The sequence below is a fragment of the Ochotona princeps genome, chromosome 6 (assembly GCF_030435755.1).
Source record: "Ochotona princeps isolate mOchPri1 chromosome 6, mOchPri1.hap1, whole genome shotgun sequence".
Taxonomy (NCBI): domain Eukaryota; kingdom Metazoa; phylum Chordata; class Mammalia; order Lagomorpha; family Ochotonidae; genus Ochotona; species Ochotona princeps.
Window position 1 is genome coordinate 19,300,635 of NC_080837.1, and position 13,655 is coordinate 19,314,289.

The 13,655-nt window shown below is 44.3% G+C and overlaps 1 long non-coding RNA gene across 2 annotated transcripts in view; it reads left to right on the forward strand.

Annotated features, from left to right (window-relative positions):
• The window catches only part of LOC131480530 (uncharacterized), a 100,323-nt gene that overhangs the window by 18,693 nt on the left and 67,975 nt on the right, over positions 1-13,655 (forward strand). For both annotated transcript variants that reach the window (XR_009245592.1, XR_009245593.1), the window contains exon 3: positions 7,627-7,748. This is a non-coding gene — a long non-coding RNA (uncharacterized LOC131480530). The remainder of the gene's footprint in view (positions 1-7,626; positions 7,749-13,655) is intronic.

The window sequence follows — 13,655 nt, forward strand, 5'->3', positions numbered from 1 at the left end:
TGTGGCCTGGGAAAGCACTCAAGGGTGGCCCAGAGCCTTGGAACCCTGGAGACTTGGAAAGAAGCTCCTGGCGCCTAGATTTGGATTGGCTCAGCTCCAGACATTATGACTACTTGGGGAGTAAGCCAACAGATGGAAGATCTTTCTCTCTGTCTCTTCTCTCTGTGGATCTGCCTTTCCAATAAAAATAAATAAATCTTTGAGAAAATAAGGGTGGGGACATGTTCATTTGCTCCCTGCCATTGTTCCATGTCTAGAATAGTGTCTGGTTCATGGTAGACATTCATTAAGTATGACCCAATTGAGTGTTGAATGGATAGAAAGAAGTAAACAGAGAACACTAGAGGCATAAGGCAGGAGACTGAGCTGTGTGTAATCTCATGTTTAGCAGTTCAGTAGGAAATGAGAAGTCAATGTGGAGGAGGAGAAACAGCAGCCAGTGTGGTAAGGGGCAGAACATGTGGATATGGAGTCATGGAATCCAGACAGGAAAGTGTTCTAAATAGAAGGAGTTGTCCAAGGAATTTATTCTGCCAGAAGATCGAGAGAAATGAAAACAAAGAAACATCTATTGGCATTAACAGGATGGAGATCAGTGGTGACTCGGATGGAAGTGATCCTATAACAGTAAGGATGACAAGTATGGAATAGTTGGTGTGGATGAAAGGTAAGAAAATACAGACAGAAAGTTTTGATAGAAGAGAAAAAGGGCCATAGCTGGGAAAAAACATATAGCCAAGGAAGTTCTAACGTGAAAGAATCCTGTGTGTGCTTGGAGCATGTAGAGTAGAGAGACTGATAGTTTAGAGAGAAAGACAGAAACAGTGATAATTGTAGAAGCTGAGTTTTTAAAAGAGAGGAAAGCCTGTGAGACACTGGTGGGACAAAGCGATTCTCAAGAATGCATGTGTCCTACTCAACCATGCCAAGAGTCATTGCATCCAGAAGCAGGTAACCCTTGGCATCCAAGGATATGGGCCAGCAACCCCTGGGCCTGCCTTGTGATTTCTCATCAGGGTCCAGGCTGTAGAGAGATTTTGCTCCAGAAAGTGCTCCTAAGGCTGAAGAAGCACTTCCCTGAAAAGCCTCAGCAAACTTCTCAGTGTAGTTCACTGGTTCAGATCAAGTTGCTCTTCTAGTGTGAGGTAACTCATGCAAAAGTAAAGGTGTGAGCTGAGCCAGATTCCTGAGCCCCGAGATGGGGGATCCAGCGAGACTTGGGTGGCCTGGCCCAGGTCCTGGGACCCACCTGTTCAGGGGTTGCCGGATTCATGAGCCCCAGGGGTGGGTTATCCAGCGGGGCTTGGGTCACCTGGCCTGGGTTCTTGGACTCGACTGCAAGAACATGTTCTACTTAGTGAAAAAAGTGGAGCAGCGTGCATAGGCCATGTTGCAAAATGAGAAATATGGCAGCTCATTTTGTGCTGTAGCAGAAGAAGAACAGAACTAACTGGGTAACTATCTCAAACAAACGATGACAGCAAAAAATCTCGATGAATAGAGCCAATGGACATTGGGAGATGACATCATCCTCAGATCAGTGAAATCAGCAGCATTTTAGAACTATCCAAACCACTTGGACAGAACCCTTGGAATATGTACATATTGAGACTCTGAGTTGATATGAGGTGGTGGTTTCTTCTTTCTCTGAGTTGATATGAGGTGAAAAGTCATGAGTGGTTTCCCCCTTTGTTTCTCCCCTTCCCAAACAAAGAACAAGAAGAAATAGCAAATTTGGAAGCAATGAGTAACCCAGTTTCCCCTAAACTGCCACCATGTAGTTGTGTGATTTGGGGACAAATGCTTATGTTATCATGAATCTTAGTTCTGTTCTTTCTAAGATATTGATAATGGGAGGAGTTAAATGAGACAGCTGCATTTAATCATGCATTGAGCATGGTGTTTAGTAAGGGGATGACAGTCTTTTGTTTTCAGGTGTTACTTGAATGTCTTTCTTTACTTCATGCAGATGAGGACAATGTTGCAGAAGAGCTAACTGCATGCACACCTGGGGTCCTAGTCTTAGACTTGAACAAAGAGCAGTCTTCTAGGAACATGTCTGGGTGACTGCTCTAAGTGACATAAGCACAAAGAATTATATTTTTCCATTCCACTGGTTGTGCACTGCAGCCTCCTCTGCTGTGTTCCAGAGAGAGGAACAACAACTCAGCCCATGTGTGCTTCTCAAGTCCGGTCAACCCCACAAGGATTGTTTATCAGTTGTGAACAGTGAGGCTTTAGAAGACATGCTTATGTGCATACACACCAGTGTTGTTCGTCTCCTACTGGGGAAAACCTCATTTTATTTGATTTACCAAAAAGAGTAGGTTGCAGATGGGTAACCATTTCTGATCTAATGAAGAATTAAGGTCTCCTTTTACTGTCTGTTAAGAGGTGGTGTTTCATTTGCCACAACCGTCCATGTAATGCTCTAAACTTTTGCTGCTTCACCCTTCTCAGCTGACCCCAAGCATCTGGGTCACCCTCCTTTGCTGAGTGCTCTATGAACTTCCACTTTTATAGCCAGCTCCTTTTCATTTCCATTTTTAAACAACTGAGGTTTACACAGAAGACTGAAATGAAGCTTGGATGCTAAGAATTTTTTTTTCAAATAATTATATTTAATTTTTGGGTGCAGATATCATATCATATGTGTACATTTTTTGGAGCACAATTCAATACTTCAACATGTAAGCACAGCATAAGCCAAGCCAGCCAGACAACTAGACTTCCCACCCCCTTAGCACATCACCACTGCCTCCGAGGTGCCAGCAGGAAGCTGGAGTCAAGAGATGCAGCTGGGATTGGCATGTAGACACTCTGACACCAGGATGCAGCTACCTTAATTGCTACGTCAAATTGCCACTCCCATTTTACACACACACACACACACACATACACACACATATTTTTTAAAATTGGAAGGTCAGATTTACAGAGAGGATGAGAGACAGAGAGAAAGAGACGTTCTATCCGCTGATTCCATTCCCAAGTGGCTGCAATGGCCAGAGCTGAGCCAATACAAAGCCAGGAGCCAAGACCTTCTTCCAGGTCTCCCATGCTGGTGCAGGGTCTCAAGGCTTTAGGCCATCCTCTACTGCTTTCCCAGGCCACAAACAGGGACCTGAAAGGGAAGTAGAGCAGCCAGGATATGAACCAGTGGCCATATAGGATCCCAGTGGCACATGCAAGGCAAGTCAGTTGCTAGGCTATGGCGCCGGGTCCAAATGATATATTTTTTTAAAATATTTATTTATTTTTACTTGAAAATCAGAAATGGAGAGAGAGAGAGCCAGAGAGAAAAGAAGAGAGAAAGAGATCTTCCATCTGTTGGCTCACTCTCCAAATGGCTGCAATAGGCAGGGTTAGGCCAGGCTGAAGCCAGGAGCTTCTTCCTGGTCTCCCATGTGGGACATGGGTCCAAGCACTTGAGAGATCTTCTGCTGCTTTCCTAGGGCATTTGCAGGGAGCTGGATTGGAAATGGAGTAGCCAGAACACTTACTAGTACCCATATGGAAAACTGGTGCCACAAGTCGAGGATTAACTTACTATACTGTGGTGCCAGCTCCCATGAACAATATTTTTAATGGAATGAATATTATTTTTTATTTGAAAATCTCATTTGATCATTTGTGATACAGCAGTTGAAAATATCTGATTCTAAGCTTTTATTTTTGTGGTAGTCAGATACAGAGGAATTATCTCACAAAGATGCTTAGATCCAAATGAAGCAGTGACTATGACTACAGCCACACAAACACAGAACTTATTTTTCACTATCTTCTACTGACTAGCAAAGATTTTTGTTGATATTCTATCAGTTTCCATTATTTCTGAACATTGATCATAGGAGAATGACTTTACTCCCTGCATGTCTTCATGTAGTCCTAGCTAAAGGTTTGAACATAGCAAATCTGCTTCAGGATGCTAGGAGATGGGAAGCCATGAAGAGCTGCTCAAGATGTTTCCTATGGACTTGCCTTTCTCTCTGGGGCTGCTATCATGAAGGAGTTTCTTGTAACCACTCGGCTTCTGGGTGGTACCAAACAGTCTGTCCAGTCACCATCAGCACAGGGCCCCTTGCTGCAGAACCACTTAGTGGAGCCTGGAACCATTCCTGAGTGATGAAGAAGCCCACACTCTGTGTGTGTGTGTGTGTGTGTGTGTGTGTGTGTGTGTGTGTGTGAAGTGCAGTCCACAGGAAGCTGACACCTAGGGCTAATCTTTAGCTCTTTATGTAAACAAGCTGTCTGAATCACAGAGTGGTTTATTGTGTCTTTACTTTGTGTGTGCATGACATAGATCAATTGTTCTTGCAACCTTTGTATTTTTGTATTTTCAGTGAATGTGTTCAGACAGACGATTCTTAAACCAGCCAAGCAAGAACACCCATTTTTGGAAGTATTCAGTTATTGATATCTTAATGGATGACATGCCTTCATAGCCTTCATGAACAAAAGTCACTCAATAAGATATTTCCAAACACCTACTTTAAAATGCTCTCCCTAAGGTGCAAGCATTAGTGATGGATGCCTACATCCCATAACAGAGGGCTGGTTTGAGACCTGGCTGTTCTGCCTTCTGATCCAACTCACTGCTAATGCATCTGAGAAGGCAGCCGATGATGCTGCAAATCCTTGAGTCCCTGTCAACTGCATGGGAGACCAGGACGGAGTTCCTGGCTCCTGGCTTTGTCCTGCCCCAAACCTGGCCATTGCAGCCAGTTGGACAGGCAGATGGAAGATTTCTCTCTGTCTCTCTTTTTTTTTCTGTCTCTGTCTTTATCTCCCTGCCTTTCTCTCTCTGTCACTCTGCCTTCCAAATAGATAAATAAATAAATATTTTAAAAAGAGAAAATTACAGGTGAAAGATTTGCTTTAAAAGCAAAATGTTATCCTTAGTTTCATTGGCCTCCAGTGACTTTTTCACTTGCTGGTCAATCTCTTATCTACTGTACTAGGTTTGCTGCTACTTTTAACTGCATGAGAGAACTCTTACAGTTATTGTGAGAGGCATTGGCTTGACCATGTGCATGTTTTCAGTTTGTTTGTGTAATCAAAATTTTAAATTCCTTTACAGAAGTATTTCAAACCACTTTTCCATTTAGTGGTGGTTATCTTACTCAAAGCCTGATAATGCTGGTTGCAAGCCCATTAGGCCAAGCACCAGAAACTTCTGCAAGGCAAAACAAGCCAAAACACGGTACTGAAGAAACTACTTTTAACCCCTCTGTGTGTGGAGCACTGCTGTTTCTTCAGCCACCTGGACTGTGGAGGCTGTTGCTAGAGGGACCTTCTTGTGGGGGTGAGCGGCTGATTCTTGTATATGGGAATGGCTATTAAGAGAGAAAGGAGGAACCTGGCGCAGTGGCCTAGCAGCTAAAGTCCTTGCCTTGAATGCACCGGGATCCCATTTGGGTGCTGGTTTGTATCCTGGCTGTCCCACTTCCCATCCAGCTCCCTGCTTGTGGCCTGGGAAAGCAGTGGAGGACAGCCCAAAGCCTTAGGACCCTGCACCCATATGGGAGACCTGGAAGAAGGTCCTGGCTGCTGGCTTTGGATTGGCTCAGCTTCGGCTGTTTTGGTCACTTGGGGAATGAATCATCAGATGGAAGATCTTCCTCTCTATCTCTCTTCCTCTCTGTATATCTGACTTTGCAATAAAAATTTAAAAAATAATCTTTAAAAAGAGAGAGAGAGAGAGAGAGAGAGAGAGAGAGAGATGGAAGGATCTTCGCTTTTAGTCTGTTCCCGGTTGAGTCTCTCCTCAAAGCAAACGAGGAAAGACAGGTTATAGGGAATGGAAGGATGCTCTACCCCATCCAGGAAGACCAAATAGTAAGGGTCAAAGCTTTTACTCCTAGACATGAGATCCTCTGAGAAACAGAAAAAGAGCAGAGTTGGGGTATCCCTCAGATTCCAGAACAGATCCAGCCTTGGCTTTGGGTCCCAGGCTTACATCTTCTCTCAATTCCTCACTGCCAGGAAGGAAGTCCAGATGGAGGTCTTACCAACCTGTCTTGGAACAGAAGGCTTTGTGTAGTAGACACCTGTTGGGACAAACTGCAGACTCCTTGGTAAGCAAGGCAGGGCAGACTAAGCTGCAGTGGTGGATATGGTCCATACCTAGAGCTTCATGGTCACACGAAAGGGCCTGGGACAAGGAAGCCTACTGAGGGCGTTAGCAAAGCTGTGGTCAGTGCGCTTGCATAGGGAAGCCAAAGGAGGATATGCTGACTGTAAGAACATGTCTGGACCTTTTTGTGGGTATCAGTGTTACCAAAATAAAGGGTGAGAACAGGAAGCCTAGGGAAACATGAGTACTAATCATGTTTCTGACTGTTTTCTGACCAAGAAACGATTGTAAATGCTTTGTGAGGCATCTTAGCCTCACATCTCCCTGTCACTTTCCTACTTGGCAGGTGATTAAGGCTTGGTATTGCCCAAGGACAGCCATAAGTCAGAGGGCAGAGCTTGAATTTTAAACCAGGCAGTTGGGCTCAGATGTCAAGTTCACAACACTAGATTTCAGATGTGAGAGTTGGGGTGCCTTCTGTGGACAGAGACATGAAGAGGTGGGAAATGAGGAAATATTTAATGAAAGTGGAGAGCAGATATTAAAGCCAAATCTCACCTACTTTTCAAGATTCTAGTTTGAAACTTTTTTTTTTAAGATTTTTAAAAATTTTAACTGGAAAGTCAGATATACAGAGAGGAGGAGAGACAGAGAGAAAGATCTTCCATCTGCTCATTCACTCCACAGGTGACCGCTGTGGCCGGAGCTGAGCCCATCTGAAGCCAGGAGCCTGGCGCCTTTTCCAGGTTTCCCATGTGGGTACAGGGTCCTAAGGCTTTGGGCTGTCCTCCACTGCTTTCCCAGGCCACAGGCAGGGAGCTGGATGGGAAGCGGGGCCACTGAGATTAGAACCGACACCCATATGGGATCCTGGTGCGTTCAGGGCAAGGACTTTAGCTGCTAGGCTACTGAGCCAGGTCCTCTAGTTTGAAATTTAAAAACATGCACAAATCAAAATGTAGAAAGAAAGTCCTAGAGTGGTTCATCCTGAGATTTTAGTGCTGTAACTTCACCAGAAATCAAATATATCTGCTCATGTCCCAGAAACTTTTCCTGAAAGTCAATACTGTAAGACCATTGTTCAATACATATATATATGGTGACTCTGTGGCATAGCAGGTTAAGCTGTCCCCAGCATAGCCAGAATCCCATATGGGTGACTGTTCTAGTCCCAGCTGCTCTACTTCTAATCCAGTTCTCTGCTAATGCTCCTAGGAAAGCAGCATAGGATGACCCAATTGTTTGGGCTCTTGTACCCATGTGGGAGATCTAGGAGACACTCCTGGTTCCTGACTTCTGCCTAACCCAGCTCCGGCTGTTGCAGTCATTTTGAGAGTGAACCACCACCCTCTATCTCTCTGTGTGTTTGTATATAATTCTGTGTGTATAATTGTATGTGCATATAATTCTGGCTTTCAAATAAATAAAATGCTAAAAAGATCAATAGGAGTAGGTCTTTGGTCTAGTGATTAATATGTCTGTGTCCACATCAGAATGCTTGGATTCTCCAATGGGCTCTGTCTCATGCCTCTAGCTTCCTGTCATTTCAGGTCTTGGAAATTAATGATGATTGCTCAGATAGTTGTATTCCTGCCATCCATGTGCAAGACCCTGATAGAAACCCCTGCTCCCAGCTTCAGCCTGACTCAGCCCAATCTGTTCCGTGCATTTGGTAAGTGAACCAGTGAATGAAAGTTCTCTCTGCCTCTCAAATTCAAATGAAGCTTTACATCAAACAATAAATAGAAAAGGGACAAATAAAAGCAATTTGTGAACAACTACCTTGAGACAAAAACAAAGGATCCGTTTAAGAGCTGTGACTGGAACATCTGGTGTGGTATGTTTCCATTTAGGTCATGGGATAAGAAACTCCAAACAGCTTAATCAGTTCTACTCTTTGTGTTTCCATTCATTGTAATGTGGTCATGGTCACAGTGTCATTTTATTTCAATGAATAGAAATCCAGAAAGGTGAGACGGAGAAGAGAGGAGGGAATATCACCCAACTTTGAGCTACTATGTTGTTTGGATGACGTTTGTGCTATGCAGCAGGCCACTGCTGCCCCTCTGTTTCTAAGGAGGCAGAGGTATTTCTGGAACACTAGAGAGCATTTGTGGCTACTAACTCTGTGCTGCCTTCAAGAAATGTGAAACCTGTAGAAGGAGAAAACCATGTTGATGCCAAGTGTGTCTAAGGACCATGGGCTGATCAGAGCTGACCCCAAAGAGCCCCTGGCATGCAGGGTTATCCCAACTATCCCATCTGCTTGTTCTTTCCTCAGTCCTGGAGACCCAGAGTGGTGGAGATGAACTCAGTTTGCAGCATGCCTCCCTTGTACACACATTGAGGGGATGATGAAGGTGGTGAATTTGATCTTCACAGAGGTCTGGGCCTGTTCAGCACATGGGGCAGGGCCCGCTCTGCACATGCCTGGGGGACTATATCCATGACCAAGACCATGGATGCAAGGAAAGGGGCTGCATCCCGTGAAAAGGCTGGCTTACTTGGGGTTGGGGAGCCAGGCAGGATGCCTTAGTGAGGTGGAGGGCTGGAGTAGGGCCTGCAGTTGGACACATGCCCACAGAGCAATGACACTAGGCTGCTTCCCTTTCTCCTCACCCACCTCCTCAAGGTCTGTAAGAACTCCTCCAGCAGTTCTTACAGGAGTCCAATATTTGCAAAATGGATTATACTTTTACACCTTACTTCATTGTACTTCCTGTGATGTTTCTTCTTTTCTCTTTGTTTCTGCATTCCTTCCTTTCTTTCAGGCTTTACTTACCAATGTGAAGACAGATTTACAGAGAGAATCCTCCATCGACTTTATTCTCCAAATGTCCACAATGAGCAGACCAAAGCCAGGAGTCTGGAACTTCATCTAGATCTTCTATGTGGGTTCAGGGGCCCCAGGGTCTGAGCCATCTTCAGCTTTCCTAGGCATGTTAGCAGGGAGCTGGATTGGAAGTGGTACAAGTGGGACTCAAACAGGCACCCATATGGGATGGAGGTATTGCAGGTCGTGGCCGGACTGCGCCACAATACCAACCCCAATGTTTCTCCATTTCTATCTGGTCCTAATCTAGTGTTTCCAAAAACTTTGGCCTGAGTTAATTTTGTCTCTTTAATTCTATCCTCAGTAAACCAACTTGCCTCCTAATTTCCCAACTTAAATATGTATGCTCTTTAATAACACAGTACAGTTTATGTTTGAAAGAGCACCCCCAGGGAGTGGAATTGGTATATAGTAGGTGAAGCTGCTGCCTGTGATGCCAGCAACCCAAATGAGCACCAGTGAAAATCTTGGCTGCTCCGCTTCCCATCCAGCTCCTTGACAATGCACCTGGGAAAGCAGCAGAAGATAGTCCAAGTGACACTGTCCTGTGGGCTCCTGCCCATCTCCATTTTTATGCCACTCACATGGGATATCAGGATGAAGTTCCTGCCCCTACTGTGGCCATTTAGGAAGTGAACCAGTAGGTCAAAGATACTCCTATTCCCTCTCTCTCTTTTCTCTCTTAACCTCTCTCTGCCTCTCATATAAAATCTTGAAGAAAAAGGAAAAGGAACACCACAAGAATTCCTGCTATGGTTTTGTGGTATTATGGATTTCCTATTGATATGTAGACAGAATGGTCGCAGAACACCTGAGTTCCACCTGCACTAATCTATGGACTACCTGTGTGACCTCAGGTATCTTACTTCAGTTATATCCACTTCAGTTTTCTTGTTTGCAAAGTGGGACTCATGATGCGTGTGCCTAGGGGGTGCACTAAGAATTAATGATATCTGTAAAGGTCCTGTCTTGCACTTGCGCACCTCTCAGTGATGGGTAACACTTCATCTTGTCTTTAGAAACATCATTTTATACTTTACAACACCCTGGAAAGCAATTCACAGCCCAATCCTGGGAATTTACAGCTCTTGTATGGTGAACGCTTGCTTAGAACTTACTGAGCCTTCAGGATGACTGAGTCAGGGAGTTTAATATTTCATGGGTTGTTTGAATGTTAGACTCAAAATAAGCTTAGTTTTCATTGTCAAATGAGATCATGCTTTTGTCTGTCCTGATGCATTAGAATCTAATGTTCATGGGTCAGGTTTATTCCTTGTCCTGCTTGGCATTGTATTCTCAGTATCTAAGATAGTGCTTGGTATATATTGGGAACTAAACTAGTATTTCCTTATGAACACATGTACATTCATGTTATTTCAAGTATACTCTTTAAGGAAGCAGAGAGAATGAATCTACATCTGTGTATTTATATATCCTTTGTGTTCAGGAAATCACAGTGACTATAAAAAGTTGGGTGCTCCATCTTAGTGTCTGTGGGAAGACGGAATGGTTAGGAGATGTGTCCAGCCTGTATGCTTGGAGGAAGTATGGACAAGGACATCTTGTGACAGGTTCAGCGATGTCTGAGAGTGAGAAGATCCACATGCTAAGTATGATATCAAAATGGGGAGAATGAGAAAGAGGCCCTGATAGCACACGATCATCAACCTAGTCAGTCTAGTTCATAGTATAATGACCGGAAAAGATTCACGAAGCCACTGCTCACCAGAACCACTTCCCCTCCTGACCCTGGTTTCGAGTCCAAGCCTCCCCACTGAAGAGAGGTGTGAAAGGTAGAAAGAAGTGTGAAATCTTGAACCAGCTGACTAAATTTGGAAGTGACTATGTTTAAATACAGAATTGTGGAGTTACTTTGGACCCAAAACACGTACACTCACACTTTATCAGGGTTCTCACCAGACAAAAAACTTTCATATTTAAAATCAAGTATTTGAAATTATGTACTTTTGAGAATAACACATAAAACCAAACAAAATCTTAAAATATCTGCTCCCTAAAAATCCCTTTGAATTAGTCTGCTACAGCAGGTGCCAAGACCACAGTTAATTTGATAACTAATTGTTTACCAGAAATGTAACTGCTTGTTGGAATTACAACCAGAATGCCCTTTGGTCTGAGTTGGCAGTTTCTAGAGAAGCAGGTGGCTGAGCTGAACACCTAGGCTTAGGTTACACAAGGCAGCATCTGGCTTTGTTTTCAATGGGCTGTAATGATTTTGAGAGCATCACGTAGCTGCCGCAGGTGCTACCTCATACAGGCTCACACTGCTCAGCTAGGAGACACTGGGAGATTCTTGGTTCTCAGTAGTTGCAATATCTTATTGTTTTGATTGTCCTTGGTTTTCCCAAAGTGCAATGAGTCTTATTATTTGGCTTTATGCAGAGCAAGTCAACTGGGAATCAGGGTTGAAGCATGGCCTTGAAGATCAATAGGATGTATGACTGGTACAAGTAAGAGACTGAGAGTGGGGAAAACTTGTAGATGTCAGAGAATAATGGGTGATACACAAAAAGTTGAGACCTGAGCAAGAAATAAGACACTCCCAGAGGCAGGAGACTACCTGCAGGAATCTGGTACTCCCAGTAGCAGGGGACTGCCTGCAGGAACCCAGTGATCAGATCAGGAGGCTGAAGTGACTGCTCAGCAGACTGCTCACAGACTACAGTGTCTGTGGCTGGACTCCTAAATCACTCTGCACCACATCAGGAGGGAGCCTAGGAATTAGGCTAGGGACGTAGTGGATTCCACTGAAGCAGATCCTGCATTCTTAACTGGAAAGCAGGCTGGGACAGGCAGCACTGACTGTCAACAATTACAAGGTAAGAAGGTAAGAAAATCCTACATGCATGTCTATTCTGCCACCCTGTCAGCCTGAAGGGCAGGGGTGTAGTGCCTACTACTTCCCATCAAACATGTGGCTCAACTTGGGGATGCTTAGTAAATTGATACATGCATTTTGTTTCCCTCAATTTACTAAAAAAAAAAAAAAGGGGGTGTTGGAGAAAGATTGGAAAATTGCTTCCTAAGAGATTTGCTATGTGAAAAAAGTTAATTTCCGTGTTTTCCTTAAAATTTTTTTTAAATATCTATTTATTTTTATCGGAAAGGCAGATTTACAGAGAGGAGAGAGAAAGAGGGATCTTGCATCAATTGGTTCACTCCCCAAATGGTGGCAATGACCGGAGCTGAGCTGATCCAGAGCCAGGAGCCAGCAGCTAGAAGCCTTCTCTGTGTCTCCTTTGTGGGTACAGGGACCCAAGGCTTTGGACCATCATCTGTTGCTTTCCTAGGCCATAAGTAGGGTTTGGATGGGAAGTGAAGCAGCCTGAGACTCAAACTGGCACCAGTGTGGGATGCAGGCACATGTAAGGAAAGAATTAGCCTATTGAACCACTGTGCCGGCCCTGATTTTCTTGTTTTCTGCCTGGCAAATAACAAAGGAACAGTCATGAAACTGGAAATACAGTGGCAGAGATCTCACTGAGGAGGAAGAGATCAGAGGCTGGGGAGCAATTTTCAAGTCAGGGAGCTGGAAAACCAAGGTAGAGACCTCCTGCTGCTCCCCACCAGACTACTAAGAGCCTCAGCCCTTCTGAAAGATGAATCAGAAGATAGGGCTGGACTCAAGGCTCGCAGCCATTTCTCAAAGCATCAAATCCACAGGCATGCACACATGCCTTTCCTTCCAGCTTTTGTTCACCAGTCACACCGTGTTCCCTGTTCTAAGCTATTTTGTGCTCAAGAACAATCCCACTCAGACCCGAGTTTGCTTTTTGAACTGTAGCATTCCCTAGACTCCTGCTTTGTCTTTGTCAGGGAGGTCTGGACTTTGGTTTGTCATGATCCAGAGATAATAGGACAAAAAGGGCAGTTTCTCCATTTGCACCCAAGAGCTAAAGGATTAGGTGTGGGCCTCCCATAAGGCTCACAGGCAGAAGGTCTCAAGTGAAAGGAGGGAGCTAAGAGAGGCTGATGGGCACTCAAGGGTAGGAAACAGAAGGAATAAGAGAAAGAGGGTGGGCCTTAGGGAGCTCTTGATGTTAGACCTAAACTGGATTGAATGTAGGAAAGGAGAATGGAGTCATTCACCATAGTCTGGCTTGAATTCAAAGGCTTAAGGAAACAGACATGGACTCTCCCTTGTAGTATGTGCTTATATCCTAGGAAGTTGGGAAATGCTTATTCAGTTACAGAGGAGACTCTGGAGAAAAAGTTCAGATTCATAGCTGCATTTTTAACTTGTTTTCATTTTGTTTAAATGGTAGAGAGACAGATTTTTTTTAAATTTTGATAATCTTTACATAGTTGATTAGGGCACAAACGGTCTAGGGCTACAGGAAAGTGGGTAAGACTATTGTTTCCACATTATTATTATTATTTTCTAGATCTGAGGTAAGGGGAGAAAGTAAAGGGAGAAACCCCATCCAGCCTCCCACCCATCCCAGGTCCCTGACGTGGGGCATGATCTGAGGGTCCTGCTCAAGTGGTTTTGATAGTCCAACAGTTCTGAATTGCTATCAGTCTCGCCATTCCAAACATGATGAAATCTCTCCAGAATCCACTGGCTGACACAGTCTACCTTAGAGTCTCCGTTAGCCCAGATTTTCACTGCCAACACATGGCTGGGATAGATACTGATTTGTTCTGTCCTTTGTCCTGTTGTGGTACCAGGTGTCCTCTGCAGGTTCCAATACACTGCCCTATGCTCCATGTGCACTTGGATTT